The sequence below is a fragment of the Sinohyriopsis cumingii genome, chromosome 1, assembly GCF_028554795.1.
Source record: "Sinohyriopsis cumingii isolate HCF-2022 chromosome 1, ASM2855479v2, whole genome shotgun sequence".
NCBI classification, from domain to species: Eukaryota; Metazoa; Mollusca; class Bivalvia; order Unionida; family Unionidae; genus Sinohyriopsis; species Sinohyriopsis cumingii.
Window position 1 is genome coordinate 124,742,345 of NC_142961.1, and position 7,301 is coordinate 124,749,645.

Below are 7,301 nucleotides of genomic sequence, written 5' to 3' on the forward strand. Positions count from 1 at the left end.
CTGTTACTTATTTGATGAAACAAAAAATGTAGCAATAAGACGAGGAAAAGTTAATATTCACAACGATCAGGCTATTGCTGAAAGATTTAATAAAACATTAGCCGAAAAGTTATTTGGATATCAATACGCGAGAGAATTCATTCAGAATAACGATCTAGCGATTGGGTCGTCAGGCTACCAAATGTTATTGCAGCAATAAATAACAGACAACGAGAGCGATAAATATGAAACCAGCTGTTGCTATACAAAAAAAAATTTTATACCGATCCGCAGAAGAGATTTTTCAACTCGACCGGTCCTCTGTGATGTCATCGTTAGATATTTATATAAACCAGGTGAAGCTGAGGGAGGCAGTAAAAGAGCAACAGATCCTATTTGGAGTGTAACAACACATAAAATAGTATCTGTGACGAGATCGTCAGGTAGACCAGCTATTTATACGCTTGATGTATTTGCTCCTCAACGTGGTTTTACACGTGAACAACTACAGGTAGTAACAGCTGATACTCAATTTCCACCTCAGTCACTTAAATAATCTACGCCGCGTCGATTACATTCTAAGCACGCTAGAGTAACATTTTTTCTGTTGTGGCCTAGATTATTGTTTATTCTGTCTACGGTAAATTGTCTTGAATCATTTTTTTTATAAGTCCACGTCATAATACAATTACAACCGGAACAGTGGTTATTTTGTTTTTCTTTCAGTGATAAAATGAAATCTACATCCAAATCGAATTCATGATTATTTTTTTTATCAAATTGTTTGTAGCTGAATATTTTTTTTTCTTATCACGTATTCGTTTGTTTCATCACCAATAATCGATCTATCTAGGGTGATTCTACCCAACTGAGATATTTTTCTCACTCTAAATACAGATAAATACACCAAATTGGACCATTCGACGTTATCATCTACAATCCAAACTCTGATATCAGAAATAGTTAATCCCTGCGAAGAATATATTGTCATAGCATATCCTAGCGTCCAGGGTGATTTTTCTGCACCCAGCATATCACTAACGAAACAGATATCGGCGGTAACGATATCATTTAACACAAGATTTTGTTTACCTTTACCGGGTATATCAACGTCGATATTTTGTAATCTAGTATCAGTTGGTCTATAGCACAACGGAACAGACATCAGAGGAAATTTTTCCTGATATAGCTTAAATAGTTTTTGTTGAAGCACTTCTCTGATTATTGTTCTGCTAGCTACTATCAGATCATTTGGAGTCCACGTTGATAAAAAAATCTTTCATCGTTGTTTCTGGAATTACTTCTCTCATTATATCACATTGAATTTTATTTGATTTTAGTCGAATTAGTTTTTTGAATTCACTTAATCTACTATCAAGTGATCTATAGTCGGTATCGACGTCTTCATAGTAATCAACAAAATTTTTCAGCCATTCGTGAGGTGATTCTCCATCAATAGGATTTGGTTGACCGTGATCGCCGCACATGATTATGGCAGTATTTTTGTTAGTAGCCAATCTGAAAACATTTTTAATACACCAACAAATACTGTGCAAGCTTCATCCCAGATAATAGTTTTATTTACATATTTTTCTCCCATCCTAGACGGACTCCACGCACCACCATTGTATTTGAAAAAAACTGTGATACGTACACGAATTAACTCCTCGTTGTTTCATTTCTCTTGCTAACCGATGCGTTGGCGTCAGCACAATCATATCAGAGTTCTTAAATAATTCTATCATTCTGGTTGTTTTTCCTGATCTACCGGGTCCGTTTATGTAGACCGTTCTATATCTCGTAGCGGGATCATACACAGATGGTGCAGTTGATGCTTCTAACACACTATCTGAGTAATATTTTTCTTCAGCAACTACATCAGCGTCTTCGCAGTAACACAAGATACATTCATCTTTCACTCGCCACGTCCCCCATGAACCATCTCCGGTCAGTTTTTCTAACTCTGATAAGTATTTTTTTATCAACGTAGAATGAATCAGTAGCTACTCTAACCGCGGTATCAGGAAATCTGTTTATCATCGATAATAGATTTATACTCGCATAAGCTAACATTGATAATCTTAAATGAACATACTGAGGTGATTCTCCTTCAACATAATTAACCACGGTACCTAACGTTGTTCCATCTGCGACATAAACATCTTCTCTGCTGCAAAATATTCCTCTCTCAGCGGTATCAGCTATTATAAAATCCAACTCAGCCTCATCCATGATCAATCTACAGTTACGTCGCTGATGATCATAAGCACCACCCTGAGTAAATTTACCAATAATTTTTCTACCTAAATCTTTTGCATCATCATGTTCAGTTGGTAGCCAGACATCAAATTGTTTCTGATATGAAATAATTGCTTCGCTGACCGTCAACGACGTTAGCATCGTAGAATCTAACATATATCTCAATAGCACTATTGGAGTCCATCTCTGTTCTGAGAAATGTCTGCCAAACCAAACATAACATATTTTATGTAATCCTGTAGCAAACTTAAATGGTACAACCTTAGCGAATCCTGTTAATGGAAAATCTGGCAGCGGACCGTTAATCGATACTCTTGTTATCTCGTCGCATGGATGACCAAATTGAGTGAAGTATTTATTACACTCTCCCATCCCTAAAAAAACTACCTGGGTAACATGCTATCATATCAAATGATATCATGTTAATAAAATTGTAGTCTGTGTTCCATAGTCCACCATGACCGTATTCAACGCAACTCTATTGGATATCTTTAAGAAAATCTTTTCTAGTTGGCTTCCATGAATTTTTCTCCCTTGCTGTGTGAGCAACAACAGATGGAATAGTGAAACAGTTAACAAGTAAATCTTTATTCACTGAATATTTTTCTGCTATCTCCGTCATTGAATCATGTAATGTTTCACTTCGATACATATCTCCGTTGGGCCTGACAAACTGATCATATCGATCGTCGCTAGAAAATAACCAGACAGATACCGGATCTGATTTACTCACTTTATAAATAAAATCGAACATGTTTTCGGAATAGAATTTAATAACACGTTCTCGAGGAAAAACAGTTACTGATTTACTCCAGGCGTGTGAATTATGATCAACTATCTCAATAGGAGCTCCTTTGGATTTATACGCAGAAGAATATAATATCTCACCCGATATCGTTTTTATCGTTATAGGAAATTTTAATTTCGCTGATAATGCAGCAACACCACTTATTGATGCACCATCAGCAACTGACTCAGCCCAACTGTTTATTTTTTCTTTTCTTAAATCTGTTAAACCGTTACCGCGTTTTATGTTTGTAAAGTGTTCTATCACTCGCTCAGCTACACAATTTATTTTCACCGACATCTTCATCTTAGCAAGATTCTCAGCAACAGGTTTATCTAGTCTGTAGATGCCATAAACAACAGCAGCTACAGGATAAGATGGTACATAATATGGTTTATCTATACCTGTTAGTAATCCTGGTCTAGAATTATTACTCACTGTAACAGATTTTTTGCTATTAATTACAGGATCGCGTTTGTCACGTGTAATCCAAACGTCATTCTCATTATTTACAATAAATTTTATTCTGAATATGAATTTATCATTACTGAGTGAATCAATTATCTTTTTAGCTCGCGCGTCATTCATCGTATTATCGATATCAGCTGCTCTCCATGTCGACCACACATGAGCTGCTCCATCATCGTAAAATTCTTTTTTAGCTTGATCTACTTCAGGAATAATATATTCTGCGTCATCGAGATCGAATAACATATTATATTTTAAACAAATATTTAAATAATAATGAACAATTGTAAGTAGTTGATGGTCGGTTCGTTTACTTGCTGTAATAGATCATGTAGAAAAGAATACTGCGGGATACATCTAACTTATACAAAACGAGGTGGGGTTGGACCAACAAGATGTATCAGATGCAACATTGGAATACGAGGAAAGACTAGAATATGTACTGAGTGTGGTGGCAAAACATACAGAGAACTGAAGCGACACTATGACAAAAAAATCTCCTAATAGTAATATTGCTATCAAATGCGAAGAGGATTATTCAAATAGGTTCTCACACAAACTTTGATTTAAACAAATAGATTATAGTATATGAATCCTACATTCAGGAGACATCCTATCTATGATAACTATGAAGCATCAGCTGATGGTACGTTCAGACATACTAAACTGAAAAAAACACTTGGTAGCGTTGATAAATATGGTTATCTTCGTTTCAGTCCCAAGAGTAATAAAAGTTATCTTAATCATCGTTTTATTCATGAATGTTTTCATGGAACAATTAAGTATGGATTAGTAATCGATCATATTGATGGAGATATACTTAATAATTCTATAGAAAATGTTCAGGCAATAATAATAAGTGAAAATAATTTGAAGGGAAACGCTGGTCATGGACGTACAGTTTCCAAGGCAGTTAAATCAGTTGATACAGAAACAAATGAAGAATTATATTTTCAATTGATGAACTTGGCTGCAAAATATTTTGGCATTGATCGTGCTTCAGTACGCAAATGTGCAGAGGGAATATATAAATCAACTTTCTCATACAAATCCGGTAGTTGGATCAAATTTTCCTATTATCCCTTAATATTGGATAAATAATTTTATTTAGAAATAAAAATTTATTTATGAATATGAATCAAAAAATATTGATGAAATAATAAAATCCATTGAGGTGCAAAAAATCAAAGAAACACCTTATCAGATGATCTAGATTCTGATAAAATTTCTGCGGATTTTGATACAATAGTGCAACATAAACAACAGGGTAGATATACTTTATCATCTGAATACAGATTCATCAAAAAGATTCAATCTGCGATGTATAAATCACTGATTAACACTGATGAGGTTGATATAGTAGATTTTGCTCCGTTAGCTCGTGCTGTTGAAAAGATTCGATCACCGTTATCTGATGAATACGAATCTAAAAAATGATAGATACACGTGCACGACAACTGAGAAAGTTGATAGATAGTGAAAATTAATTTATTTTATTTTTTCTGTAAAATTTGTGAATATCTTTTTTTTCACTGAATTTTTTTTCTGTAAATTTCTTTTTTTTTTTGGTCGATTTTTGACTGTTTTGGTCGATTTTACCCATTAGATAGGTTGGGTAACCTGGTCTCTAATTGATTCTTTTAGAGAAATACAAAAGTGAAAGAATTATTTGACTATTTTGACTGATTTTTTACTTTTTTGACTGATTTTTAGCTTATTTTTGTTGATTTGTGGGTTGATATTATTGATTTTTGAGCAGATTTTGTGTTTTCTCTAATGAATCAATTAGAGAGAAATCGACCAAGTTACCCAACCTATCTAATGGGTAAAACAGTCAAAAATAGTGAAAAATCGACTAAAATCGACTAAAATAGTCAAAAACCGACCAAAAAAACAAGAAATTTACAGAAAAAAACAAAAAATTTACAAATTTCAAAAAAATAAATAAAATTCACTATAAAAATATATTTTTTTTTTAATTTATGATTTTATTAATAAATGTATACTCAGTCTTTCTCCACGCAGATCGAGCAGATGACCGGATTGATCAGTCTGGGAAAAATTTACTCACTGCAACAAATTATTATGACATCGGAGATAAATCGGATTTATTGGTTCCTGTATAATTAAATACTCTGGTGATTCTTTTGGTGAAAACGAATATAAAACAAATCCTTTTTTCGCTTGATCTGATATTGATGCATCAGCGACGTAGCTGTTCTCGATGATATCACAATTGAGATTGATCGCGATGACGTTAGTTATATTAACTATATCAGGTAAAATATGCCGTCCGGTACCATCCTCAGCGTTGTTGCGCATTAAAGTAATTGTTGGTAGTAATTTTTTTCTCCATGCGGTGTGTAATTTAGCAAACATTTCATCAATGATTTTAGTGAGAGATGTTTTCATTTCATCTACGCTGTATCCAGGTAATTTATAATTTGGTAGTGTTTCTTCATTTAATGAGTACGCGGCTAAAAATCTATCTTTACTTCTTCCCGTTACATCAACACCATAAATTATCATCTGAATCAATCATGTATTAATACGTTCCATATCGAACGCAATTTTATTCAGTATTTCTGTACGTTTAATAATTTCATCACATGAGTTTGATGCATCAAAAACACACTCAGTAAATGTTGCATCTAACATTTTTAATTGTTGCTCATGAATTTGATTCAGATATTTAAATACCTCAATAACATCATTTAAATTAATTATTAGCAATCTTGTTGCTCCAATTTTTTTATCTTCATCTGTTTGTTCATGATTAAAAGTCCAACCAAAAATTAACTCAATTTTTTGCATTTGTAAGACTTAAAAAATCTCCATCAGATAAGTGTTTTATATCAAATTAAATCTTATGATGATGTTTTGGATGCGAAAGATCATGATAAGATCTTCTATCTGTAATAAAATCAGATTTTTTAGGTTCTGGTGGTGTTGGTGGTGTTGGTGGTTTAATTTCTGGCCAACCTAGTACAGTTCTTATTGAACTCGCATAAATATCAACCTGATAATCAGAACTCACTTCAATAATTGATTTTAATGTTGGTTCGTGCACAGTTATCTTTATTCCAGGATCTTTTCCTGTTATAGTTTTTATTCGGTATATGAACTCATCGTTGATCTGATCGATTTCATAACTACCTGTTCGTATTCCAATGACATTCCAATCCGGTGTATTATCAGGTTTATTTTTAGAAGCAAAAACAAGAGAATTATTTGATTGTAACTCACCAAATGATTTTGATCTGATATTTGGCCAGCTGTGGTAGACGCGTAGCTGAGCTAGTGCTATTTCACTGATAGAAATAGGAGTGGGGAAAATAATGTTGAATTCTGGCTTAGTTGAACTAGTTGAGATCATTGTTGTTTTTATCACTGTCGTGTTTGTTGCAATCTGTTGCAGTAGCTCTGTCATTATTTATATTGATATCTTTAATCGCTTGATTATACATTTTGGATATTAGTGCGAACTCTGCATCAGATGTAACACCGTCGTTGAGACTCTCTGATAACAGCAAAGATAATTTCGAGTACGCTGCTGTTGCTGTATTTAGTTTATCTTTATATACGGTTAATTTATCGTTTGTGCACGAAGATATATTTTTTGTTATAATGCCAAATACACCAGCTAACGTAGTTGTTGTAGAAACAATTACAGTGATAACCACAGGAGCGGTCATCGTTAGCGCAGATAGGATTATACCAGCACCAGCTATTACCGCTGAAACGGAATAAACGGTAACATCGATGATAACTAATCGTCGTTGGTATTTTTTTATTTTTACCTGATAGA